This window comes from Chlorocebus sabaeus, chromosome 15 (genome assembly GCF_047675955.1).
Source record: "Chlorocebus sabaeus isolate Y175 chromosome 15, mChlSab1.0.hap1, whole genome shotgun sequence".
Classification (NCBI taxonomy): domain Eukaryota; kingdom Metazoa; phylum Chordata; class Mammalia; order Primates; family Cercopithecidae; genus Chlorocebus; species Chlorocebus sabaeus.
Genome location: NC_132918.1, coordinates 52227288 through 52254397, shown reverse-complemented (window position 1 = coordinate 52254397; position 27110 = coordinate 52227288). Strand labels below are relative to the sequence as shown.

The 27110-nt window shown below is 42.7% G+C and overlaps 1 protein-coding gene and 1 pseudogene across 6 annotated transcripts in view; one reads left to right on the top strand and one right to left on the bottom strand.

Annotated features, from left to right (window-relative positions):
• PIK3CB (phosphatidylinositol-4,5-bisphosphate 3-kinase catalytic subunit beta) overlaps window positions 1-27110 on the bottom strand; it is a 183726-nt gene that overhangs the window by 122553 nt on the left and 34063 nt on the right. For 4 of the 6 annotated variants that reach the window (XM_073023562.1, XM_073023563.1, XM_038002799.2 and 1 more), the window contains one exon: window positions 25947-26051. The exons of the other annotated variants lie outside the window; for them this stretch is intronic. The gene's annotated coding sequence lies outside the window, so the exon portion shown is untranslated. The remainder of the gene's footprint in view (window positions 1-25946; window positions 26052-27110) is intronic. 6 annotated transcript variants of the gene reach the window in all.
• LOC140713518 (glyceraldehyde-3-phosphate dehydrogenase-like) lies at window positions 8203-9209 on the top strand (annotated as a pseudogene).

The window sequence follows — 27110 nt, the reverse complement described above, 5'->3', positions numbered from 1 at the left end:
AGTTTTCAAACTATGAAAACTTTTCAAGGAAGCTATCAGAGGGCACAGGAACTTCAGCAGTGAAAATTAGTTCAATAAACCCTTTAACTGTAACTATAATCCATATCCTGTCAATTGTTCACTGGAAGAAAGAGGAAAGAGTTTAAAAGTTCTCAACTTCCCCACCAATGTGCCAGCAGAACCACTGGAGTTTACTTCTTTAAATCTAATGATAAGCAGAAAACAACATAAATTTGTTCTATAGGTGAATAAATTCAACCAAAAACCACTTTGGAAAATCATAGGAGATATTTAAAAAGAGATTTTTTTTTTTTTTTTGGCCAGGCATGGTGGCTCATGCCTGTAATCCCAGCACTTTGGGAGGCTGACGCGGGCAGATCACGAGGTCAGGAGATTGAGACCATCCTGGCTAACATGGTGAAACCCTATCTCTACTAAAAAACACAAAAAGTTAGCCGGGCTAATTTTAGGTGGAGCTTGCGGTGAGTCGAGATCGCGCCACTGCACTCCAGCCTGGGCGACAGAGCAAGACTCTGTCTCAAAAAAGAAAGAAAGAAAGAAAGAAAAAGAGAATTTTTTTTTAAATATAAAAGGAAAAACATTACTTCTTTTGTTTTTGTTTTGAAACGGAGTCTCGCTCTGTCACCCAGGTTAGAGTGCAGTGGCGCGATCTAGGCTCACTACAACCTCTGGCTCCCAGGTTCAAGCAGTTCTCCTGCCTCAGCCTCCCAAGAAGCTGGAATTACAGGCGCCTGCCACCATGCCCAGCTAATTTTTGTATTTTTAGTAGAGACGGGGTTTCACCATGTTGGCCAGGCTAGTCTTGAACTCCTGACCTTGTGATCCACCCACCTCAGCCTCCCAAAGTGTTGGGATTACAGGCGTGAGCCACTGCGCCCGGCCACATTACTTCGTTAAATACTACATTTGCTATCACAACTTCAGGTTTCATTCAGAGGCAACTTAAGGTATGGGATCTTGATTCATCTGGGCGTTGGTCCCTACCTGCCACATTGCTCAAAGACAACAAATCAGCTCCAATTGTTGATGTGTTTATAGTGAAGTATGCATTATACTGGGCACTTAAAAACTGAACAGTATAGAACTTCATTTTCTTTTTTTCTTTTTTTTTTTTTGAGATGGAGTCTCGCTCTGTCTCCCAGGCTGGAGTGCAGTGGTGTAATCTCAGCTCACTGCAAGCTCCGCCTCCCAGGTTCATGCCATTCTCCTGCCTCAGCCTCCCAGGTAGCTGGGACTACAGGGGCCTGCCACCGCAACCGACTAAATTTTTGTATTTTTAGTAGAGACGAGATTTCACTGTGTTAGCCAGGATGGTCTTGATCTCCTGACCTCGTGATCCGCCCGCCTTGGCCTCCCAAAGTGCTGGGATTACAGGCATGAGCACCGCACCCAGTCCTAGAACTTTCTTTTCTAAAGGTGATTAATTAATCTGAATTGCTGTAATTATATGTAGAGCTATTTCTAAAGTTAACTCCACAAATTATTAAAGAATTGCTATAACATTACATACCATATCATTCATAATAAAATGACATTTAAATTTATCCTCTCAAATCAAAGATGGCACTCTAAATGGCTTTTACAAAACATCTGAACCAGCCTGGGCAACATAGTGAGACCCCATCTCTACAAAAATTTTAAAATTAGCTGGGTGTGGTGGCACATGCCTGTGGTCCCAGCTACTCGAGAGGCTTATGCAGGAGGATCTCCTTCTCTTGAGCACAGAAGGTGGAGGCTACAGTGAGTCCCATTTGCAGCACTGCACTCCAGCATAGGCAACAGAGCAAGACTCACTCTCAAAAAAAAAAAAAAAAAAAAATTTGCAAATAGGCACTGAGTCTTTAAAAAGTTTATTCCTGCTAACTTGGTAATTCCAGTTCTAGAATGTACCTATTTACAAACCTGAATACAGAAAAACTTTCATGTATAAAGCAAAATATATAAATATGAAAAAATTAAAATAACGTTAACTGAAACACCTGATGGCATCCACTTGGTGCAGTCATTTAAAATCAAGTTTATCAAGAATATGTGGCAATGTTTAGAAATAACATGAAAAATATCCAAATATAAAATAATATACACATTATAATTAGAATTGTGTTTAAAGTTAAAAGAAAAAAACTGCAAGTACAACCTAATGCGCAGCAATTAAGGGTGGAAGGAAAGACACTCATACAGTTCAAAAGCAACTATAATATAAATGTTTCTTTTATTCAATTTGCCTTGCATGATGGCAAACAGTTTATACACTCTTTTAAAGTTCTATTGTTCCAGACACTTTGAGTGGGTCCAAAGGAAGGACTTAGGTTAGAACTTGGCAGTTTATTCTCTATTTTATAAAATTATAAAATTATATTATTTTATTTTATTGTATTGTATTTTATTTTATTTTATTTTATTTTTGAGACAGGGTCTTACTCTGTTGCCCATGCTGGAATGCAGTTGCATGACCATGGCTCACTGCAGACTTGACCTCCCAGGCTCCAGCAATTCTCCCACCTCAGCCTCCTGAGTAGTTAGGACTGCAAGCACACACCATGACTCCCAGATCATTCTTTTGATTTTTTTTTTTTAACTAGAGACAAGGTTTCGCTACATATTCCCCAGGCTGATCTTGAACTCCTGAGCTCAAGCAATCCTCACACCTTGGCCTCCCAAAGTGTTGGGATTACAAGCATTAGCCAAAGCACCCGGCTATTTATTATTTATTCTCTCTCTCTTTTTTCTTTTTTTTCTTTTTTTTATTTTGAGATAGAGTCTTGCTCTGTTGTCCAGGCTAGAATGCAGTGGCATGATCTTGGCTCACTGCAACCTCAGCCTCCCAGGTTCAAGTGATTCTCCTGCCTCAGCCTCCCAAGTAGCTGGGACTAGAGGTGCCTGCCACCATGCCTGGCTAATTTTTTTGTAATTTTAGTAGAGATGGGTTTTTGTCATGTTGATGAGGCTGTCTCGAACTCCTAACCTCAAGAGATCCACCTGCCTCGGCCTCCCAAAGTGCTGGTATTACAGGCCCAGCTATTTATTCTAAATATCTATGTATTCATTAGTATTTCTAAACCACAGTCCAAGTGCAGTGGCTCACGTCTGTGAGCCAACACTTTGCGAGGCTGAGGTGTGTGGATCACTTGAGGTCAGAAGTTCAAGACCAGCCTGGCCAACGTGGTGAAACCCTGTCTCTACTAAAAATACAAAAATTAGGAGTGTTGTTAGGCGCCCACCTACTTGGGAGGCTAAAGTAGGAGAATCAATTCAACTCGGGAGGCAGAGGTGGCAGTGAGTTGAGATCATGCCACTGCACTCCAGCCTGGGTGACAGAGTGAGATACTGTCAAAGAAAAAAAAAAAGTAGAAAGATAAATTTAGATATATAATCCATAACACTGGTATTTCAATGGAGAGGGAGGACATTATTGGTATTATTTCATCAAACTTAAAGAGCTGATGAAAAAAATTTTAAAGTCATATCACTCTATTATTCCAAAATATACAGCGAGCGTCTTTAAAATATGCCATTTTAAGCTACTTAATAAAGTCCTTGAAATGGAAAAAAATTAACAAAAAAATAAAATTAAACGGTCTTCTTCCAAACACATAATTTTTTATTAAGCAATGCTAATAAAACTCTTCAGATTTATAGTTTTTAGTCTACCTTCCTCTTTTCTAATCTAAATGTTCGATTACATTTACTCCAACATCAACAAGATAAGTTATTCCAAATGGATATGTATATTTCCAAGAAAAATATATTTCATCCCCACAGTCTTCTCTCCTCACCCTCTCCACCCCTTGCTGAAACCCATTCAAGTGAACAGTATTTGGGACATGGGAACTGTCACCAATTGTTAAGCTACTTCAATCATTGTTTGTCAATAACCGCGTTTTAAGGTAAAAATGATTATTTCCCTAAATAGATAAAATTAATAGGGCAAAGACCACCAAAGACCAATATCTAATACATTAAAATAGAGACCTTCTCTAGCCTTTGAAGATACAACTAAGGGAATTCTCCCATATTAGAGGAATTTCTTTTTTAAACACTTTTACTAATAACCCATAAACAAAAATACCCAACATGTAACTGTACAGTTCAATGAATTTTTGGAAAGCAAATACCTATTGCAAAGCAAACCACTATCCAGGTTAAGAAACACAACACTGCCAGCATCTCAGGAGACTCCTTGTTTGTCTCTTTCAGATAGCAACCCTCTCCCAAACGTCCTACCAGCAATATGACTTCTTTCGTAAGAGGTAGGGGTTTTTTGTTTTGTTTTTTTCATCACTTTAGGTAACAGTACGGGAGTAAAGGAAATCTTCAAATAATTGTGGCTCACTGGATACACTTTTGCACCTATCATCCAAGTATATATTTTAGACAAAAGTTTCACGGGATCACTGCTTCTGTTTCTCACTCCAGTGAGTGGTGATGGGTCCCACAGACTAACTGGGGTGGGTGCTTTTGAATGTCAACAAATCTTCCTTCTAGAAATGGTATCCAATCAATTCTGGTTCTTGTTTACAAGTACCATCATGACAATCAGGAATGACTGCGTAGCAGCGTACCCACATGTAACTGCAATGAGAGTGAGTCATGAGCCAAACTGTACAAGTGTGTGGTGGTGCTGGTGAGTAACTAACCAACAGCTCTCACATCTAGGAACTGAACCAGTGCCAGAAAGCCATCTGGATAGCAAACAGTAACATGAGAAGAATTTTAAATAGCTTACAGCTGTAGAAAATGCACTATTCCAGGCTCTGAACCTTTTAGTCATTTCTGTCTGCCATCATTTTGAAAATAAGTCATAATATGTAAAAATTAAAAGAGCATCCAATAAAGGCTGGCATTTATCCCAAGTCATTTCAGGATTACTCCTTTGCATGATGGTTTAAGTTTGGTCTGGCAAGTACTTATCATTTGTTTGTCTGTTTTAAACCTTTTCCTTGGAGACCAATTTTCTTCCTAAGCTATCTGCCCATGAATGACAAAATGCTTCTGTGTGTAGCTTTCATTTCTCCCTCACTACTGACAGTAAATTGAGGGGGAAAAAACTAAGAAAAATTGAAGAAGTATCTGTCCGTGGTGCCAAGTTTTCTTTCACTGCTTATTCTCTCTAGAGGACACAGAGAGTACAGAGAGGCAGGCTGATAATGTCATTTCAGTGCTAGGCCTTGATCAAAAAGAGGAAGAGAAGAAAACTGCAGAGGGACGAAGTGGGGAAACAACTGAATTTCAAGGAAATTAATATTTAATAAGTACTTATTCTGTTTAAGATACCATATCACACACTTGATTGGGAGATGAGGTAATTACAAAAATAAAACAAAGCAAATTGCATCCCAGCCTGTACCAGAGCAGTTAGGTCTAGTGAGAGACTAGTGGAGGCATGTCTGTTCTCTGACTGGTTGCAGTGTTTTTTACCTGGACCTCCCAGAGCCTCAACCAGAAGGGATGAGGATAGAATACTGGAAAAGGGAAATACAGTGTACCCACCTGAACTTCTTAAGAGTGTGAGACTGCAGTGTCTGGGGATCAGTCTATGTCACCTAAAGAGTTGAGGCAGCACCACGATGTTGCTGTCATGAAACCCCCTCCTTGCCTCAGTGCCCCAGCCTATGACCTGTGCACAATGGGATGAGTACTGGGAGTTGCATGGTTTGGAATAGAATAATAATTAAATGTTACTATGTCTAAGATCCCAAAAGATCTGAAATCTTTATCTGTTATGCATTAACAGAACAGCTTTTGGATACTGCCCTGTATTTAACTTATAACATTGCCCTATAAGCTAATAAATTAGTTTCAAAACTCTCAAATGTAGCATTCTTTTAAATTAAAAAGCATACATTGGCCAGGCATGGTGGCTCACGCCTGTAATCCCAGCACTTTTTGGGAGGCCGAGGTGTGTGGATCACCTAAGGTCAGGAGTTCAAGACCAGCCTGGTCAACATGGTGAAACCCAGTCTCTACTAAAAACACAAAATTAGCCGGGCATGGTGGTATGCACCTATAATCCCAGCTACTCGGGAGGCTGAGGCAGGAGAATCACCTGAACCCTGGAGGCAGAGGTTGCACTGAGCAAAGATTGCACCATTGCACTCCAGCCTACGCGACAAGAGTGAAACTCCATCTCAAAAAAAAAAAAAAAAAAAAAAAAAAAACTGAAAAATGACATTAGTATCCATTTCATACCACTAGTACAATAGTTAATAATTTAAAATGTTTCCTGACTGAATGTAGCTATTAAAACCAACCCATACCTTTTTCTTCTGGAAACTATGGGAATACTCTCAAGGGATTAAAAATGTTTTGGGGGCCAGTCACAGTGGCTCACACCTGTAATCCCAGCACTTTGGGAGGCCAAGGTGGGAGGATCATTAGGTCAGGAGATCGAGACCATCCTGGCTAACATGGCGAAACCCCGTCTCCACTAAAAATATAAAAAATTAGCCGGGCGTGGTGGCAAGCGCCTGTAGTCCCAGCTACTCGGGAGGCTGGGGCAGGAGAATGGCGTGAACCCAGGAGGCGGAGCTTGCAGTGAGCCAAGATCGTGCCACTGCACTCCAGCCTGGGCGACAGAGCGAGACACTGTCTCCAAAAAAAAAAAAAAAAAAATGTAGATAAAATATTAGCAATGAAAAGAAAGCTTTAAGCATCTAAGGTCAGGAGTGGTGGCTCATGCCTGTAATCCCAGTACTGTGAGAGGCCGAGGCGGAGGATCCCTTGAAGCCAGAAGTTTGAAACCAGCCTGGGCAACTTGGCAAAATCCTGCCTCTACAAAAAAATACAAAAAATACAAAAATTAGCTGGGCATGGTAGCACACACCTGTAGTCCCAGCTACTCAGGAGGTTGAGGAGGGAGGATTGCCTAAGTCTGGGAGGCAGACATTGCCATGAGCTCTGATTGTGGCACTGCATTCCAGCCTCGGCTGTTAGTAGAGCGAGACCCTGTCTCGGGAAAAAAAAAAAAAAAAATCCAGCCTGGGCAACATGGTAAAACCCTGTTTTTACCAAAAACACACCAAGCATGGTGGTGTGCAATTGTGGTCCCAGCTACTTGGGAGGCTGAGGTAAGAGGATCACTTGAGCCTGGGAGGCAAACATTGCAGTGAGCTGAAATTGTGCTACTGCACTCCAACCTTGGTGACAGAGTGAGACGCTGCCTCAAAAAAATAAAGAATCTAAATCATCTAACAGAGTATTGAAAACTAGCTCAAAAAAAATTGTGATTACATGATAAACAGCACAGCTGTCATGACTGGGATGATTTTAAAACATGGCCACAAAATTCTTTTACATCACGCCTGCACCTACTGGTGCTGCCAAGGCTGTGGACAATGTCATCTCCAAGCTTAGTAGGAAGTTCATTGGCATAGCCTTCTATGTCCCCACTGCCAATGTGTCCATCATGGACCTGACCTGCCATCTGGAGAGACCTGCCAAATGTGATGAGAGGTGAGGTGCACGATCCCTCTCCTTGAATATGGCTTCAGTGACTGCTTGACCTCTAATAGAATACAGCAGGGGTAATGCTCTACTAATTCCCAGATTTAAGAAGCTGCAGCTTCCATTTTGCTCACTTAAGACACCTGCTTGTGAGATGCTCACTCTTAGAAGGCAGCCACCAAGCAGTAAAGCAGCTCAGGACAGACACATGGGAGAGGCCAAGGATAAGCATTTTGAAAAACTCCAGCTGACTGCTAGTACAAATAGCCAAACTTCTGAGTGAAGAAGCCTTCAATGACTCCATCCCTCAGACGTCATGTTTTTCCACCTGACGCCCAGACAACATGGGCCAAAGACAACCTGACTCTGGTGTGCCGCATCCAAATTCCTGACTGCAGAACCAGAGCATAATAAAATGAATGTTTTACACCACTAAGTTTTGGGATGGTTTGTTACAGCAATATATCATTACAGCATGACCTATTAGAATGAAAACAAATCATGCAATTACAACAGTCAATAATTAACTCATTTTTTTCTTTAAATTACACTTTCTGTTCCTCTCATTCAACAGCCACATCTCGTGTAACACCCGTCACATCCCTGAGACATCACAATGAAAGTGAATGCCAGGTAAATTGATTTGGCTTTATTGGACACCTGGTCACCCAGGCTGTTTTTAACTCTGGCGAAGTGGATACTGTCTCCATCAAGGACCCCCTCATTGCCCTCAACTACATGGTCTATATGTTCCATGATGATTCTACCCATGGCAAGTTCCATGGCACAGTCAAGGCTGAGAATGGCAAGTTTGTCATCAATGAAAATACCATAACCATTTTCTAGGAGCAAATTCCCATCAAAATCAAATAGGGTGATGCCACCACGATTATATTGTGGAGATCACTGGCATCTTTACTACCTTGTAGAAGGCTAGGGCTCATTTAAAAGGAGAAACTGAAAGGGTTATCATCTCTGCCCCCTCTGCTGACGCCCCCACGTTTGTGATGGGCATGAGCCACAAAAAGTGCAAAAACACCTCGCAATTCCCAGCAAACCTTCTGTATCACTAACTGCTTAGCACCACTGGCCAAGATCACCCATGACAACTTTGCCATCATGGGAGGAATCATGACCACGTCCATGCTATCACTGACATCCAGAAGAACACTAATGGCCCATCTGGGAAACTGTGGTGCAATAGCCACAGGACTTTCCAGAACATCACTCCTGTATCTACTGATGCTGCCAAAGCTGTGGGCAAAGTCATCTAAACAAGCGGAGCAGGGAGTTCACTGGCATAGCCTTCTATGTCCCCACTGCCAATGTGTCCATCATGGACCTGTCCCACCATCTGGAGAGACCTGCCAAATACGATGACATCACGAAGGAGGTGAAGCAGGCATGGGAGAGGCCCCCCAAAGGCATCCTGGGCTACACTGAGTACCAGGTTGTCTCCGCCAACTAACAGTGACATCAACTTTTCCACCTTCAATGTTGGAGCTGGTATTGTTCTCAATGACCACTTTGTCAAGCTCATTTCCTGGTATGACAATGAATTTGGCTACAGCAACAGGGTGGTAGACCTTATGGTCCACAAGGCCTCATGGACCACCAGCCCCAGTGAGAGCATGAGAGTAAGAGAGAGGCCCTCAGCTGCTGTGCAGTCCTGCCCGACTCAGTCCCCCACCACTACACTGAGAATCTCCCCTCCTAGACACAGTTTCCATGCCAGACCCCCCTGAAAAATGGGATAGGCCTAGAAAGCCCCACTTTGTAGTGCACCATCAATAAAGTCCTCTGTACTCAGCACCCTTCTACTGCCAAAAAAAACTACCAATACACACACACTTTCCTAAATACATATCTTACTCTATGTCTTTTTTTTTTTTTTTTGAGATGGAGTCTCACTCTGTCGCCCGGGCTGAAGTGCGGTGGTGTGATCTCAGCTCACTGCAAGCTCTGCCTCCTGGGTTCACGCCATTCTCCTGCCTCAGCCTCCCGAGTAACTGGGACTACAGGTGCCCGCCACCATGCCTGGCTAATATTTTTGTATTTTTAGTAGAGACGGGGTTTCACCATGTTAGCCAGAATGGTCTTGATCTCCTGACCTCGTGATCTACCCGCCTCGGCCCCCCAAAATGCTGAGATTACAGGCGTGAGCCACCACGTCCGGCCTTTTTTTTCTGAGACACGATGTCACTCTGTCACCCAGGATGGAGTACAGTGGCACGATCTTGGCTCACTGCAACATTCACCTCCTGGGCTCAAGCAATCCTCCCGCATCAGGACTCCTGAGTAGTTGGGACCACAGGTGCATGCCACCATGCCTGGCTATATTTTTGTATTTTTGGTAGATATGGGGTTTTGCCATGTTGCCCAGGCTGGTCTCAAACTCCTAAACTCAAGTGATTCATCCGCCTCAGCCTCCCAAAGTGCTGGGATTACAAGCACGAATCACTGCACCTGGCCAATTTTTTTTTTTTTTTTTAAATAGAGACAGCATCTTGCTTTGTTGCCCAGGCTATCTTGAAGCCCTGAGCTCAAGCAATCCTCCTGCTTCGGCCTTCCAAAGTGCTAGGATTACAGGTGTGAGCCACCACACCTGGCCCAAGGGCATTTCTTATGAGAAATATTTTCTTCTAATATACAGATAACTTCAGTATATCAGCAAACAAGTTAATCTCTAATTATGCAGGTTCAAGTTCTACTGAAATTTAAATGGCACTGAGAACTTTTTTTCTTTTTTTTTCTTGAGACAGAGTCTCACTCTGTTGCCCAGGCTAGAGTGCAATGGCAAGATCTCAGCTCACTGCAACTTCTACCTCCGGGATTCAAACAATTCTCCTGCCTCAGCCTTCCAAGTAGCTGAGATTACAGGCACACACCACCACATCTGGCTAATTTTTGGTTTCAGTAGAGACGGGGTTTCAGTAGAGATGGGGTTTCACTAATGTTGGCCAGACTGGTCTTGAACTCCTGACCACCAGTGATCCACCCATCTAGGCCTCCAAAGTTAACGTTAGGATTACAAGCATGAGCCACCACACCCAGCAGAAAACTAACTTTTTTTTTTTTTTCTTTTTGAGATGGAGTCTTGCTCTGTTGCCAGGCTGGAGTGCAGTGGTGTAATCTCGGCTCACTGCAACCTCCACCTCCCGGGTTCAAGTGATTCTCCTGCCTCAGCCTCCCAAGTAGCTGGGATTACAGGTGCACGCCACCATGCCCAGCTAATTTTTGTATTTTTAGTAGAGATGGGGTTTCACCATTTTGGCCAGGATGGTTTTGATCTCTTGATCTCGTGATCTGCCCACCTCAGCCTCCCAAAGTGCTAGGATTACAGGTGTGAGCCACTGCACTTAGCCCTAACTTTCAAAAACTAAAATTAACTTACTTTAGTTGTGAATGCTACTATCATTTCCAAAAAGAAAGCAGTGTGGGTTAAATAAGTTTTTTAAATTATAACTTTTTTCTTATTTTTCTGAGACTTTTTTCTTTTTTTTTTAAGTGTCTCTCTCTCACTGTCATGCAGTGGTGCCATCATACAGTGGTGCCATCATAGCTCACTATAGCCTCTACCTCCTGGAATCAAGCTGTCCTCCTGTCTCAGCCTCCTAAGTAGCTGAGACTACAAGCAAACACCACTTCACCCAACTAATTTTGTGTTTTGGTTTTTTTTTTTTTTTTTGTAGAGACAGGGTCTCACTATGTTGTCCAGGCTGGTCTAAAACTCCTGGCCTCAAGCAATCCTCCCGCCTCAGCTTCCCAAACTGCTGATGTTACAAGCATGACCCACAATGCTCCATCTAAAGATTATGTCTTCACATAAAAATTATGTCTTCTAAAAAATGAAACTTCTGGGCTCATGCCTGTAATTCCAGCACTTTGGGAGGCCAACGCAAGAGAATCGCTTTAGCCCAGGAGCTCAAGGCCAACCTAGGCAATCAGTGAGACCTCATTGCTACAAAAAATAAACAAATTAGCCAGGCATGGTGGTGCTCACCTGTAGTCCCAGCTACTCAGGATGTTGAGGTGAGAGAATTGCTCGAGCCCAGTAGGTCGAGGCTGCGGTAAGCCAAAATCATGGCACTGCACTCCAGCCTGGGTGACCGACTGAGACCCTATCTCAAAAAAAAAAAAAAAAAATGAAAATGAAACTTCTGGCTGGGCATAGTGGCTCACAGCTGTAATCTTAGTACTTTGGGAGACAGAAGTAGGAGGGCGGCTTGAGCCCAGGAGTTTGAAGCCAGCCTGGGCAACACATAGCGAGACCCCCAACTCTACAGAATTTTTTTTTTTTTTTTTTTTTTGAGATGGAGTCCCACTCTGTCACCAAGGCTGGAGTGCAGTGGTGCAATCTCGGCTCACTGCAACCTCTGACTTCCGGGTTCAAGTGATTCTCTTGCCTCAGCCTCCTGAGCAGCTGGAATTACAGGTGCCCACCACTACCCCGGCTAATTTTTTCGTATTTTTAGTAGAGACTGGGTTTTGCCATGTTGGCCAGGCTGGTCTCAAACTCCTGACCTCAGGTGATCTGCCCGCCTCAGCCTCGCAAAATAATGGGATCACAGGTGCGTGCCACTGTGCCTGGCCCAAAAAAATTATTTAATTAGCCAGGTGAGGGGGTGCACACCTAGGGTCCCAGCTACTCAGGAGGCTGAAGTAAAAGAGGATCACTTGATGCCAGGCAGTTGAGGCTACAAAGAGCCATGTTTGTGCCACTGCACTCTAGCCTGGGTGAAAGAGCATGACACTGTCTCAAAAAAATTAAAGTTTTAAAAAGCAATTCCTATTACCCAACTTTGGTTACAAAACTATCAAGACAATTTCCTTGCACTAAACTGCTAACACAGTCCAAATTTATGAATAAATTGATGCAAGCTCTAGCCAACTTTGTTAGATGGTTTAAAATATATTTAAAATTCTTATTTTCCAGAGAAAATGTAGAATATTTTAACAAGTTATATTTCAAAACTAGTATCATACCAATACATTTGCCGACAACTAAAACTTCAGAATTATTTCATCTCACATTATAAGCTTCCATATGCTATAGGGCCATGATGCAGCTTGTACTCAGGCCTGGATAAAGCCACAGGGCTTTGAAGACCTTGGGTGTGATAAAATGAGAAGACAATGATTAATACTACCTTTAGCATCTCATAATCCTCCCAAATTGAACTGGAACAAGGTGAATGAAGAAACAATGGAAACACTTTGCTTGTGCCTTTTAAATTTAATCAGTAAGGAAGAAGGGTGTGTGTGTGATAAATCTCCTGAGTATAGATCCCTTATCTTATACCTTAGAAACTGAGTCCTACAGAAATATGATGACTATACCAAGGTCACTACGGCAGAGACTAATTTTTTTCTTCCAGTTACAGGATTGTGGCTGGGCACTTAGCGGATATACATTCCAACTTCCTGTGCAATTAGAAGTGGCCATGTACTAAGTTCTTTCCAGTGAAATGTTGAGTGGAAATGACCTGTGTTACTTCAGGTTAGGGCTTTTAAGAAAGTTGGTGTGACACTTACACCTTCTCTTTCCTCTTCCACTGGTCATAGTGGAATAGAGGATGACAGAGTCACAAGATGGAAGAAACCACTTGAAAGAGAATCACCTACCGAAGAGGGCCATCCAACTTAACTGTTCCATGAGTGAGAAATAAATGTCTATTCAGTTTGGACCATTATTCATTTTTGGTCTGTTACAGCAATTTGGCCTTCACTAATTTAGTCAAACACATAGTCTAGATAGCTGCAAGGCCATGATTAAAACCCACATATCCTCCCTCAGTCAGTCCAGTATCACTGTGTTTTCCTTATCACCCTTCATCCAAACAGAAAGCAGAATTATGAAGAGCAGTGGGGAATATCATTAGTGAAGCTACCATTATGACACCAGCTAATCATTCACTCCTGCTGAAGCTCAACAACTTTTATCCTTGTTCATTACTCTGCACAACGCATTTCAGAATCCCCTGGCAGAAATGAACATATCGACAGCTCTCCTCTTCCTCTGTCATCTTCTGATGAGAATTATTTTATTTTCAGAAACAAATGAATAGGTTAAAACATGTTAAATTGAGGCAGATAAAGTCAAGAGGATGATTTTTTTTTTTTAATTTTTTTGAGACAGGGTCCCACTCTGCCACCCAGGCTGGAATGCAGTGGTATAATCATGGTTCACTGTATCGTCGACCTCTGGAGTTCAAATGATCCTCCTATCTCACCTCCCATTACAGGTGCATAGCACCCAGCTAATTTTTTCATTTTCTGTAGAGAAAAGATCTCACTATGTTGCCCAAGCTGGTCTCAAACTCCTGAGCTCAAGTGATTCCCACCCTCCCCGGCCTTGGTTTCCCAAAGTGCTGGGAATACAGGCATGAGCCACCATGGCCCATGAGAGTGATATTTTAACAGAGACAGTGTAAGACAAGAAATCAGCAAGGCAAGGAAAGAAAGACTATATGCAAAGACCTGAGAAACCTTAAGCATTTATGGAATTCAACAAGCAGACAACAGGGGCAGAATGGTACTGGGGAGGCTGGCTATATGCAGATCCTGGTAGGTCAAATTAAGGTGTTGTTCTTTATGCAAAAGAACAATAGATCCAATGAAGAATGCTAAACACATGGTATAATATTCTAGGAAAATGCTTATCTGGGCCAGGCACAGTGGCTCACGCCTATAATCCCAACACTTTGGGAGGCAGGCAGATCACCTGAGGTCAGGAGTTTGAGACCAGACTGATCAACATGGTGAAACCCCATCTCTACTAAAACTGCAAAAATTAGCTGGGTGCGGTGGCATGTGCCTGTAATTCCAGCTACTTGGGAAGCTGAGTGGAGAGAATTACTTGAACACGGGAAGCAGAGGTTGCAATGAGCTAAGATCACGCCACTGCACTCCAGTCGGGCAACAGAGACTCTGTATCAAAAAACAAAAAAGGAAAATGCTTATCTGAGGATATGACATTCACATGAATGTTGAAGGTGAAAGTTTTCATAGTAACAAAAAACTAGGCATAATCTTAATGTACATTAATAGATCAATAAATAATATTGGTTTACAATAGGAAAAATGAATAAAATACAGCTACATACATCACCATTAATGAACCTCACCAACGTTAAAAGAAACAAAAGAATACATATAGCATGACCACATTTACTGGAGTATACAAAGCAAGACTCCATCTCAAATAAATAAAATAAATAAAATAAAATAAAATAAAATAAAATAAAATAAAATAAAATAAAATAAAAGTAGGCTGGTGCTTCCTCATCTTCCCCAGGTCCCTTCACAGTGTTAAAGAAAATAGTCTCTCCTGGGTGCTGAGAAGCAGCAGAAAGAGAGCTCCAAAAGTTGCTTTAAAAATCTTTCCTTATGGCGATTCCTCAAGGATCTAGAACTAGATGTACCATATGACCCAGCCATCCCATTACTGGGTATATACCCGAAGGACTATAAATCATGCTGCTATAAAGACACATGCACACGTATGTTTATTGCGGCACTATTCACAATAGCAAAGACTTGGAATCAACCCAAATGTCCATCAGTGACAGACTGGATTAAGAAAATGTGGCACATATACACCATGGAATACTACGCAACCATAAAAAAGGATGAGTTTGTGTCCTTTGTAGGGACATGGATGCAGCTGGAAACCATCATTCTCAGCAAACTACCGCAAGAACAGAAAACCAAACACCGCATGTTCTCACTCATAGGTGGGAACTGAACAATGAGATCACTTGGACTCGGGAAGGGGAACATCACACACCGGGGCCTATCACAGGGAGGGGGGAGGGGGGAGGGATTGCATTGGGAGTTATACCTGATGTAAATGACGAGTTGATGGGTGCTGACAAGTTGATGGGTACAGCACACCAACATGGCACAAGTATACATATGCACATGTACCCTAGAACTTAAAGTATAATTAAAAAAAAAAAAAACTTTCCTTACAAAAATTACAGATTTGTAGTCATGAGCTATATATAATAATCTCTATTCACTAATAATCCTTAAAACTTTGAATAAAAAATTTAGGTCCTTTTTGAAAATAATGTGATTTTTCTTTTTTTTTTTTTTTTTTTAAGATGGAGTCTCGCTCTTGTTGCACAGACTAGAGTGCAATGACACAATCTTGGCTCGCTGCAATCTCCACCTCCCAGGTTCAAGCCTCAGCCTCCTGAGTACCTGGGATTACAGGCGCACACCACCATGCCCGGCTAATTTTTTATATTTTTAGTAGAGACAGAGTTTCACCATGTTGGCCAGGCTGGTCTCGAACTCCTGATCTCACGTGATCCACCCATCTCAGCCTCCCAAAGTGCTGGGATTACAGGAGTAAGCCACTGCACCCGGCCTCTATTTAAATTTTAAATATTATAAGTTTTATAAAATTATACTTAAAATGTACACTATTATGCATAAAACTGGTAATCTTCCACATAAAACTGTATTTAATAACATATGTGACTATTTAACATGGTTTAAAAAACAGTATTGAGATCAACAAGGCAGCCATTTATATTGCCCTTTATGTACTACTTCCTCTATCACGTGGCAGTCAAAAGGCTAAGTGAAATGCTTGCAGCAAAGAAAACAGTTTTGAAAGGTCATGCTATGCAGACAGCCAGAATTTCTTTCACAATATCCTTACTGTCTATGGCAGACTGCATGACAATCTGACCACAGTTATTTTCTGTGTAAAAGTAAAAAGCACACCACATTATCAAAGGACAAGAAACAGTTAAGCACTCAACAATATCATCTTTATGAACATTTTTTCTAACTGCATAAACATCCATACATATTAATGAAAAAGAACCCTGAGGCAAAGACAACGAATTGGAGAAAGAGGAACTTGGAAAAACCGGAAGGCAAGTTTAAACTACACCACTCTGTTTACTCATAGTGTTCACATAAGAAGCTCCTATAGCCAGGCGTGGTGGCAGGTGCTTGTAATCCCAGCTACTCAGGAGGCCGAGGCAGGAGAACTGCTTGAACCCAGGAGGCGGATGTTGCGGTAAGCCAAGATCGCACCACCACACTCCAGCCTGGGCAACAGAGCGAGACTCCGTCTCAAAAAAAAAGAAGCAGCTCCTAAACGAAAACTTTCCAAATTAAGACACATCATTTACCAAGAAAAAAGCCTAATTATAACAATGTTGAAGACATTAAGATCATCTTTCAAAATTTCCATTATCTTAACGACAATTGCACACAAAGTGCAAAGCTTCAAAAACCTCTCTGTGGCAGCTGTAATCCCATCACATTTTTTCCCTTTAATAGCTTTTACTGGTTTATCATTCATCTGAATAGGGAACATATTTTTCCAACAGTTAAGGTAGTACGCAATCAATCAGTAAACACCAAAGTGAAAATTTCCCTGGCTCCTTGTACAATTTCCAAACAGGAGGTTAACAAGTGTATTCTTTTTTTTTTTTTTTTTTTTTTTTTTGAGACGGAGTCTCGCTCTGTCGCCCAGGCTGGAGTGCAGTGGCCGGATCTCAGCTCACCGCAAGCTCCGCCTCCCGGGTTCACGCCATTCTCCTGCCTCAGCCTCCCGGTAGCTGGGACTACAGGCGCCCGCCACCACGAGCCAGGATGGTCTCGATCTCCTGTCCTCGTGATCCGCCCGTCTCGGCCTCCCAAAGTGCTGGGATTACAGGCTTGAGCCACCGCGCCCGGCCGTGTATTCTTTTTTTAAAAAAAAAGAAAGAAAGAAAGAAAGAAAGAGAGAGAGAGAGAGAGAGAGAGAGAGAGAAAGAAAGAAAAGAAAAAAATCTAATTTGTTCAATTGCTGTCCTATCCTAAAAGTTCAAATTCATGCCTACACACAGCCAAGTAACATAGACACAGTCCCTTAAGCTTATGGCAAAGCATACTTAAGATTTTTTAGGGCCCCAGAATTTTAATTCCTGTGAGAATCTCTCACTAAAATTTAACTAGAAGACAACTTTCTTTCTTTTTTTTTATTTTTGAGACACAACCTTGCTCTGTCACCTAGGCTGGAGTGTAGTGGTGCAATCTTGGCTCACTACAACTTCCGCCTCCCAGGTTCAAATGATTCTCCTGCCTCAGCCTCCCAAGTAGCTGGGACTACAGGCATGCACCAGCACACCTGGCTAATTTTTGTATTTTTAGTGGAGATGGGGTTTCACCATGTTGGTCAGGCTGCTCTCTAACTCCTGACCTCAGGTGGTCTGTCCACCTTGGCCTCCCAAAGTACTGGGATTACAGGCGTGAGCCACCACGCCTGACCGAAGACAACTTTCTTCACCAGTTCTGACCTTGTAGCAGAGCATAAGGATTCTAATACTTCTAATACTACTAGAAAACAGTGTATGATAAACATTCTTTTAAGGAAATAAACTTAAAACATTCCATTATTCAAAACCACAACTATATTACTGGCTGGGCACGGTGGCTCACGCCTGTAATCCCAGCACTTTGGAAGACCAAGGCAGGCATATCACCTAAGATCAGGAGTCTGAGACCAGCCTGGACAACATGGCAAAACCCTGTCTTTACTAAAAATACAAACATTAGCCAGGCCTGGTAGCACACACCTGTAATCCCAGCTACTTAGGAAGCTGAGGCAGGATAATCGCTTAAACCCGAGAGACTGAGGTTGCAGTGAGCCAAGATCATGCCACTGCACTCAAGCCTGGGTGACAGAGCAAGACTTTGTCTCAAAAAAAAAGTTTTTTGTTTTTTGTTTTTTAAATAAGACCAAACCCAGGCACAGCTGTGGAAAAACTGGAACTCTTGTGTATTGCTGGTGGAAATATAAAATGATATAGCCAGTGTGGAAGACAGCAGGATTGTTCCTCAAAAAATTAAAGCATATGGTGGGTTGTGATGGCTCACGCCTGTAATCCCAGCATGATATTGTTGAGTGCCTACTGTTTCTGGTCCTCTGGAGGCCAAGGCAGGCAGACAGCTTGAGCCAGGTGTTCAAGACCAGCCTGGGCAACGTGGCAAAACACCGTCTCTACTAAAAATACAAAAAATTAGCCAGGTGTGGAGGTGGGCACCTATAGTCTCAGCTACTCAGGAAGCTGAGGTGGGAGGATCACTTGAGCATGGGAGGTGGAGGTTGCAGTGAACTATGATTGCACCACTATACTCTAGCCTGGTTGACAGTGAGACCCTATCTCGAAAAAAACAAAAAGAAAAATTAAAGCATATGATCCAATATGATCTAATAATCCCACTTCTGGTGATGTATGCAAAAGAAATGAAAGCAGGGATTCACTCAGATTTGTACACCAGTGCTCACAGCAGCACTGGTCACAACAGTCAAAAGGTAGAAGCAGCACCAGTGTCACCATCAACAGAGGTATAGACAAAAAAAAAATATGGTGTGTACATACAATGGAATATTATTCAGCCTTTTTTTTTTTTTTTTTTTGAGACAGAGCCTCTCTCTGTCGCCAGGCTGGAGTACAGTGGTGTGATCTCAGCTCACTGCAACCTCCACCTCCTGGGTTCAGGAGCTTATCCTCACTCAGTCTCCCGAATAGCAGGGACTACAGGCGCAGGCCACCACACCCAGCTAACTTCCATATTTTTAGTAGAGATGGGGTTTCACCATGTTGGCCAGGCTGGTCTCGAACTCCTGACCTTGTGATCCACCTGCCTTGCCCTCCCAAAGTGCTGGGATTACAGACGTGAGCCACCGGGCCCAGCCTATTCAGCCTTTAAAAGGAATGAAATTCTACTACATACTACAATATGAATGAACCTTAAAAACATAATGCCAAGTATAATAAGTCAGAAAAAAAAAGACAAATATTGTATGAGTCCACTTACACAAGGCACCTGAAGCAGAGTAGTCTAATTCACAGAGACAGAAAATAAAACAGTGGTTTCTCAGGAACTAAAGAAGCGGGGCAATGAGAACTTATTATTTAATGGGTATAGAGTTTGGTTAGGGATGATGAAAAAGTTCTGGAGATGGACAGGGGTGATGTACTTTTGTGAATGTACTTAATGCCACTGAATTATACACTTAAAAGTGGTTACATTTTCCCCAGGTGCAGTGAGTCACACCTATAATCCTAGCATTTTGTGAGGCCAAGGTGGGCAGATTGCTTGAGCTCAGGAGTTCGAGGCCAGCCTGAGAAACAGGGCAAAACCCTGTCCTCGTTTAAAAAAAAAAAAAAAAAAAAAAGCAAAATGGTAAATGTTATATTGTGTGTACTTCACTTTTTTTTTTTTTTTTTCCCCAAAAAAACCCTGAGGCCAGGCACAGTGGTTCATGCCTATAAGCCCAACACCTTGGGAGGCCGAAACCGGCGGATCACAAAGTCAGGAGATGGAGACCATCCCAGCTAACACAGTGAAACCCCATCTCTACTAAAAAAAAAAAAAAAAAAAATAGCCAGGCGTGGTGGCAGGCGCCTGTAGTCCCAGCTACTTGGGAGGCTGAGGCAGGAGAATGGCGTGAACCCATGCATGAAGCAGAGCTTGCAGTGAGCCGAGATTGCGCCACTGCACTCCAGCCTGGGCGACAGAGCAAGACTCCGTCTCAAAACAAAACAAAACAAAACAAAACAAAAAACAAAAGAAAAAACTCTGAGTCCCCGCTACTCAGGAGGCAGGAGAATCACTTGAACCTGTGAGGCAGAGGTTGCAGTAAGCTGAGATCACACCACTGCACTCCAGCCTGGGCAACAGAGTGAGACTCCTCCTCAAAAACAAAACAAAACAAAACAAAACGAAAAACCTGAAGCCAAATAAACTTGTCCATTATGAACTTACAGGCCCTCTGTGCCTCCAACTCACCTTTTTCTACTCTTCCTACCTCCTTGCGGTGTTCAAAAATCTGTTTTATGGTACACCCTCTTCTCTCATCTTCACTTTCAGATACTTCAAACATCTGACCTCATCGTTGGTTTTTTTTTTTTGAGACGTCTCGCTCTGTCACCCAGGCTAGAGTGCAGTGGTGCAATTTTGGCTCACTGCAACCTCCACCTCTCAGGCTCAAGCAATCCTCCAGCCTCAGTCTCTCGAGTAGCTGGGACTACAGGCATGCACCGCCACACCCAACTAATTTTTACATTTTTTGTGGAGATGGGGTTTTGCCATGTTGCCCAGACTGGTCTGGAACTCAAGTGATCTGCCCACCTCAGCCTCCCCAACTGTTGGGATTACAGGCGTGAGCCACTGTACCTGGTGGCCTCACAGTTCTTCAGCCTCAAGTTATACCTCTCAGCCACAGCTTGACCTTTCACCTCCCACCTCACTCCTGGATCTGCCGCTCCACCATCACACAGAAGAAAAACCAAAGGCCTGACTCTGGTCAAGCCTCTACCACATTCACTACGATGATGTCAGCTCCTACTACCTCCACCCTCACTTACTTCAGTGCAGTCCCACAGGCCCTTGTGCAGCTCATAAAAAATATCAAGCACGTCCAGCCTCGAACACTTTGTATTTAAGTTCCTTCAGTCTCAAATGCCCTCCCCATCCTATTCAAAACACCCAGAGGGCCTGCTCCCTCACTTCATTTAGAGCTGTCAACTCAAATGTCACCTAATCAGAGAGGTCTTCCCTAACTTCACCTTAGTAAACATACCCCTCCTTCAATGTCTACCTTTCCCTAATATATTTCCATACCTTCATGACAATAGCAAACAAGGTATAAATCTTCAAAATAGCACTTATCACCACCCAACATATTATATAGTAGGCCCTCCATATCTGTGTGTTCTGTATCAGTGGGTGCCACATCCGTGAATTCAACCAACTATGAATTGAAAATATTGGATGGGGGCCAGGCATGGTGGTGCATGCCTGTAATCCCAGCTACTCTGGAGGCTGAGGCAGGAGAATCACTTGAACCAGGGAGGTGGAAGTTGCAGTGAGCTGAGATTGCGCCACTGCACTCCAGCCTGGGCAACAAAGTGAGTGAGACTCTATCTCAAAAAATTTTAAAAACAAAAGAAAATATTGGATCGGGTAATGGTTCTGTTGTGCCTGTACTAAACATGTACAGACTTTTTTCTATTGTCATTATTCCCTAAATAATACAATAACACCTATTCAAAAGGCATTTACACTGTATCAGGTATTATAATTTTTTTTCATTTTCCAGGTTACCATTGAGATAATTTTTGTTTTTTGAGATGGAGTCTCGCTGTGTTGCCCAGGCTGAAGTGCAGTGGTGGCATCTGGGCTCACTGCAGCCTCGGCCTCCTGGGCTCAAGCAATCCTCCCACTTCAGCCTCCCAAGTAAGCAGGACTGCAGGCATTCACCACCATGCCTGGCTAATTACAGGTGTGAGCCACTGTACTCAGCTTGCATGCAGTTTAAATATTAAAGAAAGTGATTACGTTTTTACTCAGAAGAGGTAAGAGGTTTGACTCAGATCAAAGACATAGGTAAAGGGTTTAGCTCTTACCAGAGTAGCAATCTTTCTGCTTAGAAACTAGAGGACTGGAAGAGAGGATATACTAAGGAATTTTTAGGCAAAGAGGAAGAAGTTGTAGGATTTCTTTTCTCCTTCTCTTTCTCTCTCCCTCCCCTCCAACAGGGTCATACCTCTGTTGCCCAGACTGGAGTGCAGTGGTGCAATTATAGCTTGCTACAACCTTGTCCAGGGCTCGTGAAATCTTCCCGCTTCAGCTTCCTGAGTAGCCAATACTGCAGGTGTGTGCCACCACACCCAGCTAAGTGTGGGATTTCCTATCTTACTTTTTTAATAATGTAGGGATTGAGGTTATCTATTCGGCATATAGTTAATTAGTGGTGAGGTTGGGATCCTGGGAGAAGAAAGCATTTAGGAAAAACATTGTAGGGCAGCTACCAAATTCACCAAATATTTACTGACCACCTGCATTGTGCCAGGCACTCTTGTAGACAAGATTAGTGTCCTTGTGGAGCTAATCACTGGAGTGAACAAAAACAATACTAAATTGTAATGTGATATGAAAAGAATTAAAATATGGCAGTTGATAGTGACTGGTTGTCTTCTACTGAGGAGGTGACATTAAGATCTGAAAGACAAGAATTTAGCCAAGCTAAAAGAAAATCAAGCTATGTAAGTTTAAACCTCGCCAGGCGTGGTGGCTCCTGCCTGTAATCCTAGCACTTTGGGAGGCTAAGGTGGGCTGATGACGTGAGGTCAGGAGTTTGAGACCACCCCGCCAACATGGTGAAACCCCGTCTCTCCAAAATACAAAAATTAGCCGAGCATGATGGCACATGCCTATAATCCCAGCTACTCGGGAGACTGAGGCAGGAGAACTGCTTGAATCTGGGAGGCGGAGGTTGCAGTGAGCCGAGATCGCACCACTGCACTCTAGCCTAGGTGTCACAGCGAGACTCTGTCTCAAAAAAAAAGTTTAAACCTCAAAGTGGAAATGAGCTGATTGTGTTTGAGGAATGGAAAGAATTTCAGTGTTTCTGCAATAAGGTGGATGAGGACCATAGTGTCATGAGATGAGATTAAAGAATTTGACTGGGCACAGTGGCTCACATCTGTAATCCCAGCACTTTGGGAAGCCAAAGCAGGAGGATCACTTGAGGCTGGGAGTTTGAAACCCACCTGAGCAACATACTGAGACCCCATCTCTTAAAAAAATTTCATATTGAAGTAGGCAGAGCCAGGCCACGTAGTATTCTGTGGCTGTGGTAAGGTGTTTAGACTCTAAGTCTTTTGAGATTTTTTTTTTTTTTTTTTTTTTTTAGACAGAGTTTCACTCTTGTTGCCCAGGCTGGAATGCAATGCCGCGATCTCAGCTTACTGCAACCTCCGCCCCCCAGGTTCAAGTGATTCTTCTGCCTCAGCCTCCTAAGTAGCTAGGATTACAGGCACCCACCACCATGCCCAGCTAATTTTTTGTATTATTAGTAGAGATCAGGTTTCACCGTATTGGCCAGGCTGGTCTCTAACTCCAGACCTCAGGTGATCCACCTGCCTTGGCTTCCCAAAGTGCTGGGATTACAGGCGTGAGCCACCGCACCTGGCATCTTGTGAGTTTTTTGTTTTGTTTTTTTTAAAGATGGAGTCTCGCTCTGTCTCCCAGGCTAGAGTGCAGTGGTGCGATCTCGGCTCACTGCAATCTCCATCTCCAGGGTTCACGCCATTCTCCTGCCTCTGCCTCCCATGTAGCTGGGACTACAGGTGCCCGCCACCACGCCCGGCCAATTTTCGTATGTTGTTTAGTAGAGATGGGGTTTCACCGTGTTAGCCAGCATGGTCTCGATCTCCTGACCTCGTGATCCACCCGCCTCGGCCTCCCAAAGTGCTGGGATTACAGGTGTGAGCCACCATGCCCGGCCATCTTGTAAATTTTTAAGCATAAAAGTGATATGATATGATATATGCCTTAGAGTCCTCTGTTTTATTGAAGATGAATTACGGGTGCAGAATCGAAGCACAAAGGTCAATTAAGAGGCTGTTGCAACTGACCAGGTCAGAGACGACAGTGGAAAAACTTAATATGATTGCTGAGCAATAGTAAAGGCCTAGTTTGAGATAAGCTAGCATGACATGGCAGGCAGTATGAATTTAGCTGGCATAACCTTCTAGGTGAATATGAGAAATTTGACACTGGTGGTTGAAATAACTGTCTATGAGATGCAGGATTGATAAAGGGTATGCATCAAGGCACTGGAGACCGTTATATATTGAATACATATTTACTGAGCATCTACTAATATACCAAGAACTCTGCTACCTGCTAGGGTTACAACAGTGAACAAAAACAGAGGTCCATTTCTCATGGAGTTGATATTCTAATGAGGACAGAGAAGATAAACAATAAATATATAGTCACCTGTGGTATCTGTGGGGAACTGTTTCCAGGACCCTTGTGGATACCAAAATCCAGAAATGCTCAAGTTCCTGATATAAAATTGTATAGTCTTTGCATACAACCTATGCATACCTTCTTGAATACTTTAAATCACCTCTTGCTGGGTGAGCATGGTGGTTTACACCTGCAATCCCATCAGGAGGCTGAGGCAGGAGGATCAGAAGTGATCGCATCACTGGACTCCAGCCTGAGTGATAGACTGAGACCCCATTTTCTTAAAAAAAAAATTATCTCGGCGGGGCTCACGCCTGTAATCCCAGCACTTTTGGAGGCCAAGGCGGGCAGATCACCTGAGGTCAGGAGTTCGAGACCAGCCTGGCCAACATGGTAAAACCCCGTCTCTACTAAAAATACAAAATTAGCGGAGCATAGTGGTGGCCGCCTGTAATCCCAGCTACTTGGGAGGCTGAGGCAGGAGAATCACTTGAACCCGGGAGGTGGAGGTTGCAGTGTGCCAAGGTTATGGTACAGCACTCCAGCCTGGGTGACAGAGCATGAGACTCTGTCTTTTAAAAAAAAAAAAAAAAAAAAAAAAAGGCCTGGCGCGGTGGCCCATGCCTGTAATCTCAGCACTTTGGGAGGCTGAGGCGGGCAGATCACCTGAGGTCAGCAGGTCGAGACCAGCCTGGCCAACATGGTGAAACTCCGTCTCTACTAAAAATACAAAAATTAGCCGACATGATGGCACATGCCTATAATCCCAGCTACTCGGGAGGCTGAGGCTGGAGAATCACTTGAACATGGGAGGCAGAGGTTGCAGTGAGCTGAGATCATGCCACTGCACTCCAGCCTACATGACAGAGCAAGACTCTGTCTCAAAAAAATAAAAATAAAAATAATTGGGCATTAATTGATCTATAGGAGATTTGAACCAGATATATGGTTACCCTAACTATAACTCCAGTGCTTAAGGAAGTGATGGCTGCAGCTATATCACATATGGGTTTAATAAATAAATTAGCTAAAATATTCAGATTTTATCACCTCCTCTTTACTCTTCACTCCATTGCAAGCTGATTTTCAGCCATAAAGGGCATCCTGAAATGGTCCCTGCTGGGATCATCAATGAATTCCTAAATGCCAAATCCAGAAGTTTCTTCAGTTTTCAACTAACCTGCCTAAAGAGCTTTCAACACTACTGACCGTCCTCTCTGCTTCATGAAGCTCTGTTCTTAACTCTGTAGGAAACACAATCCTCCATAACAGACTATCTTCAAACAAGACCTAGCATCCCCCCACTCCCACTCCCTACCATATAGGTTAACTAAAAGTTATAATCTGCTGGGAGCAGTGGCTCATGCCTGCAATCCCAGCACTTTGGGAGGCCAAGGTGGGCGGATCACTTGAGGTCAGGAGTTCAAGACCAGCCTGGCCAACAAGGTGAAACCCCATCTCTACTAAAAATACAAAAAAAAATTTGCCAGGCATTGTGGCATGTGCCTGTAATCCCAGCTACTCAGGAAGCTGAGGCAGGAGAATTGCTTGAAACCAGGAGACAGAAGTTGCAGTGAGCCGAGATTATACCACTACACTCTAGCCTGGGCAACACAGCAAGACTCCACCTCAAAAAAAAAAAAAAAAAGATTTATACTCTAACCAATATATAAATAATTACAAATACAAAATTGGATACTTACCTAAGAATGATCACCCCCATTTCAGTCTTTTAGGAAAACAGATGACATTACTTATTTTTTAAAAGTGACGTTTTCATGGAAGACTTTTTCCAGTTAAAACATACACTACAAAAAAGGTTGAAGACAAAAGTATTAATCTAAATGGGCTAAATTAAGTCAGGTAAATTTTATTACTTATATATGTAATCGCTTGTTAATGCTACACTTTTAAAAATATGTAGGTTGCAGATCTAATGAGGTTGAAGATCTTTGCTCTCAGATTTTGGCCATTTTCTTATTGGATTGGATTTTTCTAATCATTAGCCTTTATATATTCAGGACCAGGACAGACAACATAATTTGCAGAGCACAGTGCAAAATAAAAATGTGAGGCCTTTTCACCAAGATGGCACCAAAGAGAAAAAAGAAGCCCTGCCCCTCCCAAAGCTGAAGCCAAAACAAAGGCTTCAAAAGCCAAAAACACACTGCTGAAAGATATCTGCATGCTACCCACCTTCAGGCTGCCCCAAGACACTGCAGCCAAAATATCCTAGGAAGAGCACTCCCAAGAAAAACAGGCTTAACCCTGACCAATGAGAAGACGGAAGACCACACCACACTTGCACTAGTTGTGTATGTCAAAGCCAACAAGCGCCAGATCAAACAAGCTGTGAAGAAGCTCTAGGACACTGACATGGCCCAGGTCAACACAGGATCGGATCTGACAGAGAGAAGGCATATGTTCAACAGATTCCTGACTATGATGCTTTGAATGTTGCCAACAAAACTGGAATAACCTAAACTGAGTTCAGCTGGCAAATTCCAAATATAAGTTTTTCACCATAAAAATATTTTAAAATAAGTAAATAAAAATGTTGGGCTACTTTTTCAAAAATTAAGAATTTCAAGACAGTGACAGCTTACCAATAAACTAAGCACAGGAACCATCTAAATGAGGGGTCCTGCGTGACTGCACAGATTGCACACCCATGAAGCCAGCCCTGGTTAGGACACTAATTCCCTATTACATATATTACAATTATTTTTCCCAAAATGTGCGCCATGTTTTCACTTTCTTTAAGGTGTCTTTTGATGAAGATGAATTTTTTAAATGAGAGGAACATTATAAAACAAATTTTAGAACAATTTCAAAGTACATTAAGCTGATTGTTTTTCCAAATGTAA